Source organism: Triticum aestivum, chromosome 2D (genome assembly GCF_018294505.1).
Source record: "Triticum aestivum cultivar Chinese Spring chromosome 2D, IWGSC CS RefSeq v2.1, whole genome shotgun sequence".
Classification (NCBI taxonomy): domain Eukaryota; kingdom Viridiplantae; phylum Streptophyta; class Magnoliopsida; order Poales; family Poaceae; genus Triticum; species Triticum aestivum.
The window spans coordinates 651952765-651972608 of record NC_057799.1 but is presented as its reverse complement, the minus strand read 5'-3'; the positions used below and the strand labels follow the sequence as shown (position 1 = coordinate 651972608).

General features: G+C 43.9%; 1 pseudogene; it reads right to left on the bottom strand.

The window, feature by feature from the left end:
* Nucleotides 1-3585: 3585 nt before the first annotated feature.
* Nucleotides 3586-17697, bottom strand: LOC123055397 (disease resistance protein RGA5-like; annotated as a pseudogene).
* Nucleotides 17698-19844: the final 2147 nt, after the last annotated feature.

Below are 19844 nucleotides of genomic sequence, written 5' to 3'. Positions count from 1 at the left end.
TGTATTCACTTTCCTACATAGAACGTATATACGCTGTAGGTTCGTATAATACCCGGCGAACAGCCTGCCCTCATGGGCTCAGCCCGTTTACGTTTTTTTAGTTTTAATTGTCAAAAAATGGATGCCCTCAGCTGGATTCGAACCACAGACCGCACGCGCTACGTGTAACCGCACAAACCATCTGGGACAAAACATTAGATTTGCTTTCTTGGCTTGTTTTCCACTTCTTGTGCCCAAGAAAAAAACACAGCACCTCCACTCTTTAGTTTATGTCTCTTTTTTTTGCACGGTTTTCTTTAGGGTTTCTAGTTTTCCTGTTTTGTTCATAAAATACTAATATTTGTATTTTTAAAAATTGTACATAAATTTCAAAACAAATGTTCATGCCTTTCAAACATGCTCAGAATGTCAAAATACGAAAAAAAATAAAAAACTAAAAAAAATCGAACACGAACATTTTTTGAAAAAAGTAAAAAAAATGGAATTCCAGAAAAAACAGAAAAATATGAGCAAAATTTGAATTCTGAAAAAATTGAATATATGAGAAATAGAAAAAATAAACATAATAAACGAAAAGTCTAAGAAGACAAACAAATAAACACAAGAGAAGATAAAAAGAAAAAGAAAAACACAGTTCACGACCTCCGAGAAGGTCCCCAAACAGGAAAAAAATGGCTAGGAGCCCGAGGTTCCCAAGACCGAGAAAACTTTTTTGCAAATTTCATAGTGAACTTTGTTTTGATTTTTTTGTGAAAATATTCAAATCCATGAATATTTTTAAAACAATTGATGAACTTTTCAAATCCGTGAGCTCTTGGACCGGCCCAACACGTGCCCGACGAGAGCAATGTCGTCGCCTAGTTGGGCCAAGGCCTAAGCGTTTTATTTTCTTTTCTATTTTTTCATTTGATTTCTTATTTTGTTAATTCATTTTTCTCTTTTTTGAATACCAAAATACAAGTTGTAACTAACTTTTTAAACTAGTGATTTAATAAAAATATAAAATATTTATTAAATGTTTTAAAAAACACTTACTGTTTTCAATTTTATCCCTTTGTATTTATTAGTTGGGGTCATTTCAAGGATGTCCAAAGAACACCATGTTCAACGGAGATTATTTGATAAGGTCAGAACGGTTCATCTGAAAGCACGTTATTTTTCAACATATTTGAAATGGCCCCAATTTCCCCACCAACAAGATGAAGAAATGGATCCGATTTTTTTCATGGCCTTTTACAAGCGATTCAAGGCACCATGCCAAGTTGATTTGGTTTTCAACAAATTCTGCATTTTCTGGAGTTTCCTTTGTAAAAGAAGACCGATAAAATGGTCGAACATGTCGCAACTTGCATACGGTGTCGAAAATTGCCCGTGGTAAGGATCCATGCCAGGTTTGAATGATTTTCGACAAAATATGCAAGTTGCGACACGTCCGACCATTTATCTACCTTTTTTAACCGAGAGAACCCCGGAAAAGTCAAATTTGTCGAAACCAAAACAACTTGGCATGGTGCGTTTAATCGGTAATATAAGATCATGGAAAGATTTTAGGTGAGTTAATGGATGCCGCAAAAACATGCTCTCAAATGGACCCTTCTCGCCTTCCCGAACACCCTCTGTTGAACATGATCTGTTTTTGAACATGCATGAAATCACCCCAACCTTTTCCAGTAGGCGGGCATGCCCATGGTAGGCATCCATGCCAGGTTTGAATGAATTTCCCACAATGTATGCATGTTGTGTCACGTCCGGCCATTTATCAACTTGTTTTCACCGAGAAAGCTCTAGAAATTGAAAGAATTGTAGAAAACTTAAACAGCTTGACATGGTGCCTTGATTTGATCATAGAAGGAGGTGGAAAAATTAGGCCTTTAGAAGGATGTTGAGAAACAACGCACCCTCAGGTAGAGCCTTCTAGCCAACCTGAACACCCCTTCATTAAACATGGGCTACTTTTGGACATTCTTAAAATGACCCTAACCTTTTCAAGCAGGTGGGCATGACCATGGTAGTCATCCATGCCAGGTTTGTACGATTTCTGACACCGTATGCAAGTTGCGACACGGCCGCCCATTATCGAGCATTTTTTTACCAAGAAAACTACGAAAAATGTAAAATTTGTCAAAAACCAAAACAACTTGGCATGGTGCCTTGAATTGGTCATACAAGGCATGAAAAAAATTGGGGCCATTTCAAGCATGTCGGGAAACGACGTGCTCTTAGATGGAGCCATCTCGCCTACTCGAACACCTCCGTTGATCATGGTCTAAGTTTTCTTTTGCCATCTTTTGTAGTGCATCAAATATAACGCTAAAAAGAAAGACTCTGGTTTTCCTTTTCAACTGGGCTGGTTTTTTCTTCAGTTTTTACATGGGTTTCTATATTATTTTGTTTTTCTTTTCTTTTATTGATTTTGAAAAAAGTTCATCAATAATTCAAATTAAGTTCATTGATTTGGAAAAAAAATAACAGAATTTAAAAAATCCATTGATTTAGAAACAAAGTTCATCAATTTATAAAAAAGACCAACAATTTTCAAAAACAAATTGCCAACTTGCGAAATAGTTTACGAATTTGTGAAGAAAACTGATCAATTTAGGGGAAAGAAAGTTCACTGATTTGAAAGAAAAATTCAAGAATTTGAAATTTTGTCGTCATTTTCGATTAAAAAAATCACGAATTATAAGAACTTCACGCATTTAAGAAACAAAAAAGAAATGAAAAAAAACCCAGAAAATGTGCGCTTTTCCAGTGTTGTATTTCAGGTATAAAAAAACTTACTTGACGCTAGAGTTCCGGTTGCCTAGCTGGTTATTGCGGTTGTGCTAATTGTTGATGAAGGACCTAGGTTCGAATCCTGCAGCAAGCACCTTTTTTGCGGTTTCAAAAAAAAGAAAGGATGAATGTGCTGAATGTACAGCGTATACGTGATTCTAAAAAAAAAAGAGTTTATAAAAAATGCCTATCATGCCCTTACTTATGAAGAGGTATGGGCTAATCTGAACCGTCCTTGTGTTTAGGGGGGGTGTACCGAAGCAGAAGTGATATAATATACCTAAATGTGCGATAATTCCGACTCTGTATAGACTAAGCTGAAGTACCTTCAGCTTGCTGTGCGCCATGGTTTTGGCAAATATAGTGAGATCTTATATTGTCGTTCTTCTCAGAAGTTCCTGCTTGAGATCTTAATGTAAAAACCAAAAGTACACCACCGTGTTGTCGTCGGTGGAACACTAACTCTGAACCAAACTAATAACTGATCAGCTCACTGCTAATGAAGAAAATTAGTCGGCATTTGTACCACTAGAAAGTGAAGCATCCAAATAAATGAACTGACTACGCCTTTGTTCTATCGATTTTGAGAAAGGAATTAATAAGGAGCCTTAAAGCAGCCATCAAGGCAGCATCAGCGCCAGGCAAACAAGCCAACTGCAAATCATAAAAAAAGTGAAGTTGTACATCCTAAACTACTCATTTGGAAGGAAAGTGAAAATAGGATAGTTCATCATGAACTAGGTAGCTTTCAAGCAGTGAACTTAGGACCTTAGAAATGTAATGGTTCCTTAACCGAAGAAAGCGAGAACATAATAGAAGATCACGCAATTTTATCTTACAAGAATGTAGACAGTATTCAACACAACAATAGAAAGGGAAATAGGTTCGCTGAGTTCGACGCACACCAGGAAAACCCTCTAGTTACATTGGCTGGGAACATAACCTAAGGGACAAAAAACCTGGCACACCACCAACTCGCCTTCTTACACACTGAGCAAATTAGATGGTTCACCAAATAAACAGTACAGGCGAAAGCACACAGAAGTTGCACTCGATGACATAGAAGAAACATGAATTGAACATGCATACGTGGTTGGAAGATGGAGGCTTGCACGATAGAGAGTCGATGCCGATGGAATCACCTCCTGGTAGCTGAAATCAAAGGCAGAGACACAAAATCACATACAATGCATATTGCATGAAGAAAATGCTGACTGAAATCAAAGGCAGAGACAAAGAACCAAATACAGTGCATATTGCATAAAGAAGATGCTGATGTAAAAAAACATTGGAGAGATGAAGAAGATGCTGATAGAATAATACTACTAGATACTAATTAACACATGCGTGATGTAGAAAACAACTAGGCGGAATTAGTACCTTGAGGACACAGGATTTTGTTCATTGCTCGGCTCGACTCGACTCAGCCTGAAATGGGAAGAAACAATTGTTAGACACGCCAAAAGAAACAGGGGACTGAACTAAATGCAAAAGCAGGGCTACCTCTTCCGGATGAATTTATCAGCACGAAGGGTGGGATTTTTGGGATGGTCATCTGCCAAATGCCTCAGCATGTCCACGGCTTGAGAATAATCCTCAGGTCCGGCTCCATTATTGAAAAGGTCAATTCTGAGTTGCTTGAGCGAAGGAAGGTTCCTTATGCTCAAATCAAAGTCAGGACTGAGGACGTCATTCACTCGGAGACCGAACCGAAGGCGTTGAACCATTGGCATAGCTCCTGGTTGGAATGTAGGGGGCATCAATAAAATATTGTGGAAAAGGCACACTCTCAAGCTGGGGAAGGCACCGGCGCTAATCACCAAATTTTCCAATAAATCGTGTACATTGAGGCCTCCTACCCTCAAGGTGACATACTAGATAGCCCTCAGCATTCCAAGGATCTGAATATCTCCGGATTGCACTTTCCTGTTAGTTGTTAGATCAAGGTGGGAAAGTAGGGGAAGCAACGAAGAACAAATCCATGTAGGCAAGTTCCAGAAAACTCCTACTAATTTAAGCCTGCGGAGGTTTGGAGGCGGCACCCAATCCAGCTTCAGCATAAGTTGAAAAACCCAAGAATCAACATCGGAGATCTCTAGACTCTCGAATTTTTGCATGTTGCTTAGGGACTCAAACAAAGCTTTAACCGTTGTCAGATCGTCCGTACGACTCCATCCATTCCAGATGAAGGCGAGCTCCCTTAGCTTGATCAGACAGCCCACCTCTTTTGCGTTGTCTGCAGTAAAAATGCCCTCTCCATGTCCCGTCAGCTGTTCAAGGCATGTCAGGTTGCTGAACCCGTTTGGTAGTGGCATACCTAAATCAAGGATAAGGCACATCAAATGCCTCAACTGAGCAACACTGGACGGCAATTCTTTTGAATTGGTCCATTGCAAGTCTAGTGTCTGCAAAAACTGTAGCTTACCTATTTCCATCGGGAGCTTCCCAACCTTTGTGCCTCTTAACCCTAGGTATCTCAAATGTAACAACTTCTCAACATGCCTAAGATCAATGCCAGGGCTTTTTCGAAGATCGCAACCTTCCAGATCCAATACACGCAAAACTTGAAATATATAGAGAGGGGGGATCTTACTAACAGCAGGACTAAAAGCCGTAAAAGACCTCACTTGTGACATGCTTGTGGTAGCTATCTGAGCATTGGTGAGATCTGTCATGCTCTTCTGGAGGGACAATCTGCGGAACTTCTTTTCCAAAGGTGTGCGTCCCTTGATAACATCCAGTATAGTAACAAAGTTTTCTCCACTTGCTAATTCAAATATAAGATCGAGCATGATATCATGTACGCAACAAGCTTCAACCCTACCATCAGCATGTATGTTTATCGGCATGATCATGTTTCTGTTTACTAGCTCGTTGAAGTAGCTATCTCCAAGCTCAAGCATGCTATCAGTTTCATATTTTACTTGGATAAAACCTTCACAAATCCATCTTCTTATCAACCGATCTCTGCTAATTTGATGATCTTCTGGAAAGATACTTAGATATAAAAAAGCAAGTCTTCAAATGAGAAGGGAGGGCATAAAAGCTCACTGACAATATCCTCTTCATCTCCTTTACGTGATCATCACCTTTTTCAAGTCCACGGCCAATAGAGTTCAGCAAAACATACCATTGAACAATTTGGTTGTTCTTCTGATTATTAGCCAAATAACTTGCCAGACTGATGATGGCTAATGGTACCCCGGCACACTTCTTCAAGATCTTTGCAGATACGTTCTCGAATCCAGAATGACACACCTCACTTGAAAATATTCTTCCATAGAAAAGTTTCTGGGCATATCATCTGATGAATCATATCCTGTTTAGAAGAGGAACATTCTTCAGAGATCTTGACATGGCGGGTTGTAGTAATTATTATACTTCCACACTTATCGTCCTGAAGTACATATCTGATTGTTTTCCATGCCTCTTTATCCCATAGATCATCGATAATGATAAAGTACCTATGCACATGGTAACGCCAGAGCTACAAGTTAGCAAAATAAAACAAAACAGTTATAAAAACATGAAAGCATGTCAACCACCTCAATAATCCAAAGAGGTCTGTTGCTACCACTTGAGCAGTGGGTGATGTTTGATTCTTGGATTTGAATGTTTGAAATTTTGATGGCTGGGTGTTTGTGTGGGGGGGGGGGGGATCAATACTGACTAACAACCCACAATTTGAATCGTCCTATCACACGTATACAAATGTAAAAAGGTAACACTATGCACCTCGATTAAAATAATAAAACCATGTCGATCTTAGGAATTAGACCCCTCCAAAAAAGCAATTACACCTAGTGTAGTACGATGATGCATTTACTCTTGTCACAAAGATATCGACTAGTAAAAGGCAATACTATATTAATAGCTAATAAAGAAACAAACCACCTTAAAACCAGCGGATATTGTTCCTTATACAAGAGGGGATTACAATGCATTTTAGTGTCCCCACACGTATATGCTCCACCTTCGGAGTTTCGGATTACCAGACGTCGTGTTTGAAATTAGTAGGATTTACGTCCATGAAAACAAATATGTTGAGAAATATGATAAAGACAAAAGACATATTCTCCAGATACTACTATAATATAGATTTATAATCATGTAGAAATCAACACTTGCACATAATATGAGGTTGTCAAAATATATTATAATATTGAAGTGATATTATTTCTAGAGTTGAGATGTTACAAAGTTAACATATGGTCAAAATTTGATTTAACGATAATGGTGGAGATTTAATCTGTTAGAACTTAGTAAGTTGCAAAGAACGGAATAGATTTAATATAGAAAAAGTAAGTCAAAATGAATGGAAGAGACAAATACAATCACAAAATACAGTTGTTGGAATTAAGAGCATCTCTAACAGGCGCCCAAAAACTGCTCAGCACGTTAAAATTCGGGTTTTTTGGGAGCCGGATAGCTCCAGCAGAAGCTGTAAAACAGTGCGCGCGCAAAAAAGGATTGGGCACGCGTCGAAAAACGCTATCAAAAGCTGTAAATTTGAGGCGCCGGATTGCGTGTGCTTCACAGTTTACACTGCGTGTTTATTGGGCTTGCGTTTTTGGGCATCTGCTAAAGCAATGTTGGGTCCGGCGCGCTAAAAGTGCTAGAATGGCGTGCTAAAACTATTTTTGGGCGCAAATTTTTTGTGCACCTGTTGAAGATGCTTTAAAGGGAGTAGATGTTGTACACTAGAAAATAAGAAAAAATGTCGGCCATTTAGAGCAGTCACATGATGAAGTTGAGCATGACAAGGAGCCCCACTGGTGGTAAGTGGCCAAGATGGGCATAGTGAGAAAAATTGGAGGCGTTGGAACATACATAGGCATGTATGATGGGAAATGCATGAAAAATAAGTTGAGATGATTTTTAGAGCTGTGGCGTTTTCCCTTATCTAATGAACTACAACAAGTATATAAATTCAATATCAAATACAGATACATATGCGTGTCACCCGCGAGTTAGTTATATATTATGCATGCTGTCCTTCTAAATTTGACTAAATTATAATCGCCTTTCTGGTCAGGATTGGCGCTATGGAAATTGCTTAGATCATATACACCTAGGGAACACAAGAAGTCATAATGTATTATGTACTGGAGGTGTCTGTGCCAGCTTGTGTGGATGACGTTGTTGGAAATATGCCCTAGAGGCAATAATAAATAGGTTATTATTATATTTCCTTGTTCATGATAATCGTTTATTATCCATGCTAGAATTGTATTGATAGGAAACTCAGATACATGTGTGGATACATAGACAACACCATGTCCCTAGTAAGCCTCTAGTTGACTAGCTCGTTGATCAATAGATGGTTACGGTTTCCTGACCATGGACATTGGATGTCGTTGATAACGGGATCACATCATTAGGAGAATGATGTGATGGACAAGACCCAATCCTAAGCCTAGCACAAGATCGTGTAGTTCGTTTGCTCAGAGCTTTTCTAATGTCAAGTATCACTTCCTTAGACCATGAGATTGTGCAACTCCCGGATACCGTAGGAATGCTTTGGGTGTACCAAACGTCACAACGTAACTGGGTGGCTATAAAGGTGCACTACAGGTATCTCCGAAAGTGTCTGTTGGGTTGGCACGAATCGAGACTGGGATTTGTCACTCCGTATAAACGGAGAGGTATCTCTGGGCCCACTCGATAGGACATCATCATAATGTGCACAGTGTGACCAAGGAGTTGATCACGGGATGATGTGAGTTACGGAACGAGTAAAGAGACTTGCCGGTAACGAGATTGAACAAGGTATAGGGATACCGACGATCGAATCTCGGGCAAGTAACATACCGATGGACAAAGGGAATTGCATACGGATTGATTGAATCCCCGACATCGTGGTTCATCCGATGAGATCATGTGGAACATGTGGGAGCCAACATGGGTATCCAGATCCCGCTGTTGGTTATTGACCGGAGAACGTCTCGGTCATGTCTGCATGGTTCCCGAACCCGTAGGGTCTACACGCTTAAGGTTCGATGACGCTAGGGTTATAGGGAAAGTATGTACGTGGTTACCGAATGTTGTTCGGAGTCCCGGATGAGATCCCGGACGTCACGAGGAGTTCCGGAATGGTCCGGAGGTAAAGATTTATATATGGGAAGTCCTGTTTTGGTCACCGGAAAAGTTTCGGGTGAAATCGGTAATGTACCGGGACCACCGGGAGGGTCCCGGGGGTCCACCAAGTGGGGCCACCAGCCCCAGAAGGCTGCGTGGGCCAAGTGTGGGAGGGGACCAGCCCCAGGTGGGCTGGTGCGCCCCCCCACCAAGGCCCAAGGCGCATGGGAGAGTGGGAGGGGGTAAACCCTAGGTCCAGATGGGCCTTAGGGCCCATCTAGTGGGGCGCCCCCCCCTCTCCTCCCCTTGGCCGCCCCCTTGATGGGATCTAGGGCTGGACGCCTCCTCTTGGGGGTGGAAACCCTAAGGGGGGCGCAGCCCCCTCCCCCCCTATATATAGTTGAGGTTTGGGCTGCCCAAGACACACGCGAAGGTCTCTCTTTCGGTGCAGCCCTACCCCTCTCCCTCCTCCTCCTCTCCCGCGGTGCTTGGCGAAGCCCTGCGGGATTGCCACGCTCCTCCACCACCACCACGCCGTCGTGCTGCTGCTGGATGGAGTCTTCCCCAACCTCTCCCTCTCTCCTTGCTGGATCAAGGCATGGGAGACGTCACCGGGCTGCACGTGTGTTGAACGCGGAGGCACCGTTCTTCGGTGCTTAGATCGGAATCAACCGCGATCTGAATCGCTACGAGTACGACTCCCTCATCCGCGTTCTTGCAACGCTTCCGCATCGCGATCTACAAGGATATGTAGATGCACACCCCTTCCCCTCGTTGCTAGATTACTCCATAGATTGATCTTGGTGATGCGTAGAAAATTTTGAATTTCTGCTACGTTCCCCACAGTGGTATCAGAGCTAGGTCTATGCGTAGTTTCTATGCACGAGTAGAACACAAAGTAGTTGTGGGTGTAGATGTTGCCAATTCTTCTTGCCGTTACTAGTCTTATCTTGTTTTGGCGGCATTGTGGGATGAAGCGGCCTGGACCGACCTTACACGTACGCTTACGTGAGACAGGTTCCACCGACTGACATGCACTAGTTGCATAAGGTGGCTAGCGGGTGTCTGTCTCTCCCACTTTAGTCGGAACAGATTCGATGAAAAGGGTCCTTATGAAGGGTAAATAGAAATTGGCATATCACGTTGTGGTCTTACGTAGGTAAGAAACGTTCTTGCTAGAAACCTATACAAGCCACGTAAAAACTTGCAACAACAATTAGACGACGTCTAACTTGTTTTTGCAGCATGTGCCTTGTGATGTGATATGGCCAGAAGATGTGATGAATGATATATGTGATGTATGAGATTGATCATATTCTTGTAATAGGAATCACGACTTGCATGTCGATGAGTATGACAACCGGCAGGAGCCATAGGAGTTGTCTTTATTTTTTGTATGACCTGCGTGTCATTGAATAACGCCATGTAAATTACTTTACTTTATTGCTAAGCGCGTTAGCCATAGAAGTAGAAGTAATCGTTGGCGTGACAACTTCATGAAGACACAATGATGGAGATCATGATGATGGAGATCATGGTGTCATGCCGGTGACAAAGATGATCATGGTGCCCCGAAGATGGAGATCAAAGGAGCAAAATGATATTGGCCATATCATGTCACTATTTGATTGCATGTGATGTTTATCATGTTATGCATCTTATTTGCTTAGAATGACGGTAGTAAGTAAGATGACCCCTTATAAAATTTCAAGAGAAGTGTTCCCCCTAACTGTGCACCGTTGCGAAGGTTCGTTGTTTCGAAGCACCACGTGATGATCGGGTGTGATAGATTCTAACGTTCGAATACAACAGGTGTTGACGAGCCTAGCATGTACAGACATGGCCTCGGAACACATGCGAAACACTTAGGTTGACTTGACGAGCCTAGCATGTACAGACATGGCCTCGGAACACAAGAGACCGAAAGGTCGAACATGAGTCGTATGGTAGATACGATCAACATGGAGATGTTCACCGATGATGACTAGTCCGTCTCACGTGATGATCAGACACGGCCTAGTTTGACTCGGATCATGTGTCACTTAGATGACTAGAGGGATGTCTATCTGAGTGGAAGTTCAATAATCAGATGAACTTCATTATCATGAACATAGTCAAAAGATCTTTGCAAATTATGTCATACGCTTTAGTTCTACTGTTTAAGATATGTTCCTAGAGAAAAATTTAGTTGAAAGTTGGTAGTAGCAATTATGCGGACTGGGTCCGTAAACTGAGGACTGTCCTCATTGCTGCACAGAAGGCTTATGTCCTTAATGCACCGCTCGGTGTGCTGAACCTCAGCGTCGTCTGTAGATGTTGCGGAACATCTGACATACACGTTTTGATAACTACGTGATAGTTCAGTGCGTAATGCTAACGGTTTAGAATTGTGGCACCAAAGACGGTTTTTGAAACGTCGCAGAACATATGAGATGTTCCGAAGACTGAAATTGGGATTTCAGACTAGTGCCCGTGTCAAGAGGTATGAGACCTCTGACAAGTTTCTTAAGCCTGAAGACTAAGGGAGAAAAGCTCAATCGTTGAACATGTACTCAGATTGTCTGAGTACTACAATCGCTTGAATTGAGTGGGAGTTAATCTTCCAGATGAGATAGTGATGATTCTCCATAATCACTGCCACCAAGCTATTAAGAGCTTCATGATGAACTATAAATATCAAGGATAGATGATGATCCTTGAGCAACTCGCGATGTTTGACACCGCGAAAGTAGAAATCAAGAAGGAGCATCAATTGTTGATGGTTATTAAAACCACTAGTTTCTAGAAGGGCAAGGGCAAAAGGGATACTTCATGAAACAGCAAATCATTTGCTGCTCTAGTGAAGAATCCCAAGGTTGAACCCAAACCCGAGACTAAGTGCTTCTGTAATGAGGGGAACGGTCACTGAAGCAGTACTACCCTAGATACTTGGTAGATGAGAAGGCAGGCAAGGTCGACAGAAGTATATTGGATATACATTATATGAATGTGTACTTTACTAGTACTCCTAGCAGCACCAGGGTATTAGGTACCGGTTCGGTTGCTAAGTGTTAGTAACTCGAAATAAAAGCTGCGGAATAAACGGAGACTAGCTAAAGGTGAGATGACGATGTGTGTTAGAAGTGTTTCCAAGGTTGATGTGATCAAGCATCGCATGCTCCCCCTACCATCGAGATTGGTGTTTGCGTTGAGCGTAAACATGATTGGATTATGTTTATCGCAATACGGTTATTCATTTAAGGAGAATAATGGTTACTCTGTTTATTTGAATAATACCTTCAATGGTCTTGCACCTAAAATGAATCTCGATCGTAGTGATACACATGTTCATGCCAAAAGATATAAGATAGTAATGATAGTACCACATACTTGTGGCACTGCCACTTGAGTCATATTGGTATAGAACGCATGAAGAAGCTCCATGTAGATGGATCTTTGGACTCACTCGTTTTTGAAAAGATTGAGACATGCGAACCATGTCTATTGGTATATATGCATGAAGAAACTCCATCTAGATGGATCGTTTGGACTCACTTGATTTTGAATCACTTGATACATGCAAATCATACCACATGGGCAAGATGACTGTAAGGCCTCGTTTTCAGTAAGATGGAACAAGAGAGCAACTTATTGGAAGTAATACATTTTGATGTATGCAGTCCAATGAGTGCTGAGGCATGCAGTGGATATCGTTATGTTCTTACTTCACAGATGGTTTGAGTAGATGCTGAGTGTATTTACTTGATGAAACACAAGTCTGAATTATTGAAAGGTTCAAGTAATTTCAGAGTGAAGTTGAAGATCGTCGTGACAAGAGGATAAAATGTCTGTGATATGATCATAGAGATGAGTATCTGAGTTACGAGTTTGGCACACAATTAAGACATTGTGGAAAGTGTTTCACAATTAATACCGCCTGGAACACCATAGTGTGATGGTGTGTCCGAACATCATAACTGCACCCTATTGGATATGGTGCATACCATGATGTCTCTTATCGAATTACCACTATCGTTTATGGGTTAGGCATTGGAGACAACCGCATTCACTTTAAAAGGGGCACCACGCAATTCCGTTGAGACGACACAGTTTAGAGAAACCTAAGTTGTCGTTTCTTAAAAGTTTGGGGCTGCGATGCTTATGTGAAAAAGTTTCAGGCTGATAAGCTCGAACCCAAAGCGGATAAATGCATCTTCATAGAATACCCAAAACAGTTGGGTATACCTCCTATTTCAAATCTGGAAGCAAAAGTAATTGCTTCTAGAAACAGGTCCTTTCTCGAGGAAAAGTTTCTCTCGAAAGAATTGAGTGGGAGGATGGTGGAGACTTGATGAGGTTATTGAACCATAACTTCAACTAGTGTGTAGCAGGGCACAGGAAGTTGTTCCTGTGGCACCTACACCAATTGAAATGGAAGCTTATGATAGTGATCATGAAACTTCGGATCAAGTCACTACCAAACCTCGTAGGACGACGAGGATGCGTAATACTTCAGAATAGTACGTGATCCTGTCTTGGAAGTCATGTTGTTGGACAACGATGAACCTACGAGCTATGGAGAAGCGATGGTGGGCCCATATTCCGACAAATGGTTAGAAGCCATGAAATCCGAGATAAATGGATCTTTAAGAAGAAGATGGACATGGACGGTAATGTTACCGTCTATGAAGATCGACTTGTGGCAAAGAGTATTTCCACAAGTTCAAGGAGTTGACTACGATGAGATTTTCTCATCCGTAGCGATGCTTAAGTCCGTCAGAATCATGTTAGCATTAGCTGCATTTGTGAAATCTGGCAGATGGATGTCAAATAAGTTTCCTTACCAGTTTTCGTAAGGAAAGGTTGTATGTGATACAATCAGAAAGTTTTTGTCGATCCTAAGGATGCTAAAAGGTATGCTAGCTCCAGCGATCCTTCCATGGATTAGAGCAAGCATCTCGGAGTCAGAATATACACTTTGATGGAGTGATCAAAGTTTTTGGGTTTATACAAAGTTTGTTAGAAACTTGTATTTACAATAAAGTGAGTGGGAGGGCTACAACATTTCTGATAAGTATATGTGAATGACATATTGTTGATCCGAAATGATGTAAAATTTCTGGAAAGCATAAAGGGTTGTTTGAAAGGAGTTTTTCAAAGGAAGACCTGGATAAAAGCTACTTACATATTGGGCATCAAGATCTATAGAGATAGATCAAGACGCCCGATGATACTTTCAAAGAACGCACACCTTGACATGATTTTGAAAGAGTTCAAAATAGATCAGCAAAGAAGGAGTTCTTGGCTGTGTTACAAGGTGTGAGTATTGAGTAAGACTCAAGACCTGACCACAGCAGAAGAGAGAGAAAGGACGAAGGTCGTCCCCTATGCTTTAGACGTAGGCTCTACAGTATGCTATGCTGTGTACCGCACATGAAGTGTGCCTTGCCATGAGTTGGTCAAGGGGTACAATAGTGATCCGGGAATGGATCACATGACAGCGGTCGAACTTATCCTTAGTACCTAGTGGACTAAGGAATTTTCTCGATTATGGAGGTGAAAAGGAGTTCGTCGTAAAGGGTTACGTCGATGCGAACTTTGACACTAATCCGGATGACTCTGAGTAGTAAACCGGATTTGTATAGTAGAGCAATTACTTGAAATGGCTCCAAGTAGCGCGTGGTAGCATCCACAAAGATGACATAGATATTCGTAAAGCACACACGAATCTGAAAGGTTCAGACCCGTTGACTAATAACCTCTCTCACAAGCATAACATGATCAAACCAGAACTCATTGAGTGTTAATCACATAGAGATGTGAACTAGATTGTTGACTCTAGTAAACTCTTGGGTGTTGGTCACATGGTGATGTGACCTGTCAGTGTTAATCACATGGTGATAGATTATTGATTCTAGTGCAAGTGGGAGACTGTTGGAAATATGCCCTAGAGGCAATAATAAATAGGTTATTATTATATTTCCTTGTTCATGATAATCGTTTATTATCCATGCTAGAATTGTATTGATAGGAAACTCAGATACATGTGTGGATACATAGACAACACCATGTCCCTAGTAAGCCTCTAGTTGACTAGCTCGTTGATCAATAGATGGTTACGGTTTCCTGACCATGGACATTGGATGTCGTTGATAACGGGATCACATCATTAGGAGAATGATGTGATGGACAAGACCCAATCCTAAGCCTAGCACAAGATCGTGTAGTTCGTTTGCTCAGAGCTTTTCTAATGTCAAGTATCACTTCCTTAGACCATGAGATTGTGCAACTCCCAGATACCGTAGGAATGCTTTGGGTGTACCAAACGTCACAACGTAACTGGGTGGCTATAAAGGTGCACTACAGGTATCTCCGAAAGTGTCTGTTGGGTTGGCACGAATCGAGACTGGGATTTGTCACTCCGTATAAACGGAGAGGTATCTCTGGGCCCACTCGGTAGGACATCATCATAATGTGCACAGTGTGACCAAGGAGTTGATCACGGGATGATGTGAGTTACGGAACGAGTAAAGAGACTTGCCGGTAACGAGATTGAACAAGGTATAGGGATACCGACGATCGAATCTCGGGCAAGTAACATACCGATGGACAAAGGGAATTGCATACGGGATTGATTGAATCCCCGACATCGTGGTTCATCCGATGAGATCATCGTGGAACATGTGGGAGCCAACATGGGTATCCAGATCCCGCTGTTGGTTATTGACCGGAGAACGTCTCGGTCATGTCTGCATGGTTCCCGAACCCGTAGGGTCTACACGCTTAAGGTTCGATGACGCTAGGGTTATAGGGAAAGTATGTACGTGGTTACCGAATGTTGTTCGGAGTCCCGGATGAGATCCCGGACGTCACGAGGAGTTCCGGAATGGTCCGGAGGTAAAGATTTATATATGGGAAGTCCTGTTTTGGTCACCGGAAAAGTTTCGGGTGAAATCGGTAATGTACCGGGACCACCGGGAGGGTCCCGGGGGTCCACCAAGTGGGGCCACCAGCCCCAGAAGGCTGCGTGGGCCAAGTGTGGGAGGGGACCAGCCCCAGGTGGGCTGGTGCGCCCCCCCACCAAGGCCCAAGGCGCATGGGAGAGTGGGAGGGGGCAAACCCTAGGTCCAGATGGGCCTTAGGGCCCATCTAGTGGGGCGCCCCCCCCCTCTCCTCCCCTTGGCCGCCCCCCTTGATGGGATCTAGGGCTGGCCGCCTCCTCTTGGGGGTGGAAACCCTAAGGGGGGCGCAGCCCCCTCCCCCGCTATATATAGTTGAGGTTTGGGCTGCCCAAGACACACGAGAAGGTCTCTCTTTCGGTGCAGCCCTACCCCTCTCCCTCCTCCTCCTCTCCCGCGGTGCTTGGCGAAGCCCTGCGGGATTGCCATGCTCCTCCACCACCACCACGCCGTCGTGCTGCTGCTGGATGGAGTCTTCCCCAACCTCTCCCTCTCTCCTTGCTGGATCAAGGCATGGGAGACGTCACCGGGCTGCATGTGTGTTGAACGCGGAGGCACCGTTCTTCGGTGCTTAGATCGGAATCAACCGCGATCTGAATCGCTACGAGTACGACTCCCTCATCCGCGTTCTTGCAACGCTTCCGCATCGCGATCTACAAGGGTATGTAGATGCACTCCCCTTCCCCTCGTTGCTAGATTACTCCATAGATTGATCTTGGTGATGCGTAGAAAATTTTGAATTTCTGCTACGTTCCCCAACAGACGTACCTTTTCTTGCTAAGCAATTCTCGGACTAGGTCGATGAGTTGTCCTACATCCAAGCTTGCTGCATTCAGTCTAGCATGTCTTCTGTTATCAAGTTTAGAGAGAAGATTGCTTAATACTTTCTTCATGTAAGGATTCTGAGACACTGACACAAAAGCTTTGTAATAAAATTTTGTTGGGAGGGCATCATATACTTCTCTGTCAAGGGTAGTCTTGCCCAGTCCTCCAAATCCAACAATAGAGAGTGTCTTAAGTTGCTCATTGGACACACGGTCGCCGTCACTGATCTTCTTGATAATATCGTCCCTTGCTTTCTCTAGGCTGATGATATTCTTCTTATCTCCATAGAGAACCTCCCAGAAAGGGTCAGTGGTGGTCCTTTTTGCTGCAGGTAGATTAGGAAGATTATACCTTTCATGTCGTCTGGTCACATCTTGCAACCGCTCATGGATTTCTTCGACTGCTGCGGAAATCTCACGGCGAGCCTTGCCCTTTTTAAACACGTTTAGCATCTTGGGCATGAGCTTCTTGAAGTTGGACTGATCAGTATTGGGGTCACTGCCCTCAACACGCACCAGGAGAGAGTCGACGACATCCTCCATGTCGTAAGACAGCTCCCTCACATCGGCAGCCCAAAGCTTGACCCGCTCATCGAGCTCATCCCGCGGCATGTCTGCCACCTTGCCAAGGGCAGCGCGCATAACCTTAATATCCAGTTCGGCAGAGAAGGACTTGACCTTTTTCTTGACTCCCTTCTGTAGCTTGTAATCATCCTTGATAACCTCACCCAGTTTGAGAAGGAGGGAGCCCATTGTCCTCATGGCTATATCCATGGCTCACTCAATCTTTTCTTGTTGATGGACACCGGGCATGCATGAGGCTACGATCTGAATAAAAAAAAACGAATGATTCAGCCAGAGACTACCAGGAATAGAGATATGACAAAGGGATTCATGAAGCTAATGAGTAGGTGAGGGGGCCTGACCTCGATCCAAAGGCAAACAGCGTTGCAGGGCGTGCTTCCGAATGTGGCAGGGGAGGGGAAGGAGTGCCTCGGCAGGGTCAATCAATCTTGCTCTCTTGCTTCCTACCAGAACACAAGCTCCTTTGGTTCATTGGTCCAGAATGCGCTTGTGTGGATATGTGAGTAGTGGTTTTCCTTCATTCTACACTCCAGGCCTGATAACAACTATGTGTGGATGGAACGGGTGGAAAGAGGACACGTGCGTGCGGATGGAATTCAGCGAACTGTTCTGTCCTTGTGTGTTTGGAGCGGATCCGGAGACATATAAACAATAGTAAAAAAGCAAGAAACGGAAACAAAAATGTGAAGAAAAAAAAGAAAAAACATGAGTGACGGCAGTGTGACATCAGCATGCACAGCAGGCCAGCGAAACTGTGCACACGTTCCTGATGGCTGGAGGCGAATCCATCGGTCGCCCATCATTGGCTCGAGACTGTTCAGTTGCGTGCGCCGACAACCGGAGGCGGCAGGGGACCTGTGTCGGCGATTCCTCCGGTGGGACTGTTTACTCCCGTGTACGATGCCTCGTCGGCGCTCCAGTTAGCAATAGCCGGGCGAGCAGCACCGGCGAGCCCTGAACCTGTGCAAGGCCATAACCTGAAGGCAGCAAGTAGCAGCAGATCGGCGACGACGAGGGCCATCGGCGGCATGGCGCACGGCAGTTAGGTGAGCCATTTTCTCTGTAATTTACCGAGAAATTCCGCAATTCATGGCTGACCGTGGCCATTTCTAATTAGACTTGTTCAAACTTTCAGATTAGGAAGGTTTTTTTTGACACCACAAGAAATTCACAAGTGAAATTGTTAGTGCATACCATTAGTGAGAACTTGTATTCTTCGTGTTCTATCAAAAGTGCCTGTTTGAGATCATAATGTGAACTCAAGCTGTTTTAATGTTGGAACTCGGCCCACAGGATCGATCACATCAAATCACACGAACACGCACAAGCAAAAACTTTTGCCAAAGGCACGTGTCGTGCCTCTCTTTTTTCCTCTTTATTTCTTTTCTTATTTTCTCGGTGTTACAAATTCATGACGTACTTGTATACATACACAGTCGGCCAAGACCCAGCGCATATTACGACTCGGACACATCCAAGACTACCAGACCTGGACTCAAACTCTGACAGCTTTGACCAAGGTGACTAATAGGCCCCAGTGCGCCGGCCTAATAGTTCGGCCGGTCCACTTTCAGCCGTATGATTCAGTCGTTTGCAGCCGTACGATCGATGCAGTTGTCTTTCTCACAAGCACGTACAGAAAAAAATCCCCTACCTCTCATCGCTCTCTTCGCCTTGCCGGGTCACACGCTCTCCAGTTGCCGCACCTCGCCGGCCGTCCTCGTCGCCGGTCTGCCCTCGCCGGATGTCCTCGTCGCCTGTCACCGCACTCACCGCCGAGCGCCGCCGGTCTCTGCGTGCACTTGTCACTGACTCCATGCATGCAACAGTTGTGGCCTGCGGTTGCAGCTCCGATAGCGACGGTTGCAGCTCCGGTGGTGGCAGGCCCCGTCGCTCGCCGTTGACGCTCACCACCGTCAGGCTCGCCATCGTCAAAATCTCAAACAAAAAAGGTGTGTTGGCTTCAACACAACTGAAGAACAGATGTAGCAGAAAAACGCTGGTTCCGGCAAAAATCCAAGACGATGCTAACAAAAACAATGGATGTTTATTCTAGCAAAATCAAAACGGTGATAACAAAAAGAAATCATGCTTGCAACAAAAAAAGAAAATGGTTCTATCAAAAGTACTTGCCGCTTCCAGCAAAACTATGAATCATCGTCGCTGGGGTCGTAGCAAAAAAAAAAATCGCTGCTTCCAGCAAAAATTTTTGCTGGTTCCAGCAATGATGGATCGCTGCCGTGACCATCACAACACGGTTGTCGCCGGTTCCAGCATTTGTTTTGCTGGTTGCAACTCCACCGGCCTACGGTTGTAGCTCCGCCGAACTACGGTTGCAGCTCCGCCGCGCAGGGGTAGTAGCATCTCCGTCGGCGAATCGCATCGGTGGTTGGCAGTGGCCGCTCGCTTGTAGTCCATGGTCGCCTCCCCAAAAAACACGGGGCTCCGCTACTTGCAGCACCCGCGCCCGCCGTCCCCTACCCAGAAAAAAGAGGGCAGCAACAGGTGCGGTCGCAGCAAAAATCAAGGACGGCGGCGCGCGCACCATGGCAACGAGCTCACCTGGGCGACCCATGGTGACGAGTGCATCCTGGCTAAGCAACTCCCCCCTTTGCAGAAGCTCTGAAGGGTGTCGCGCGGGTGC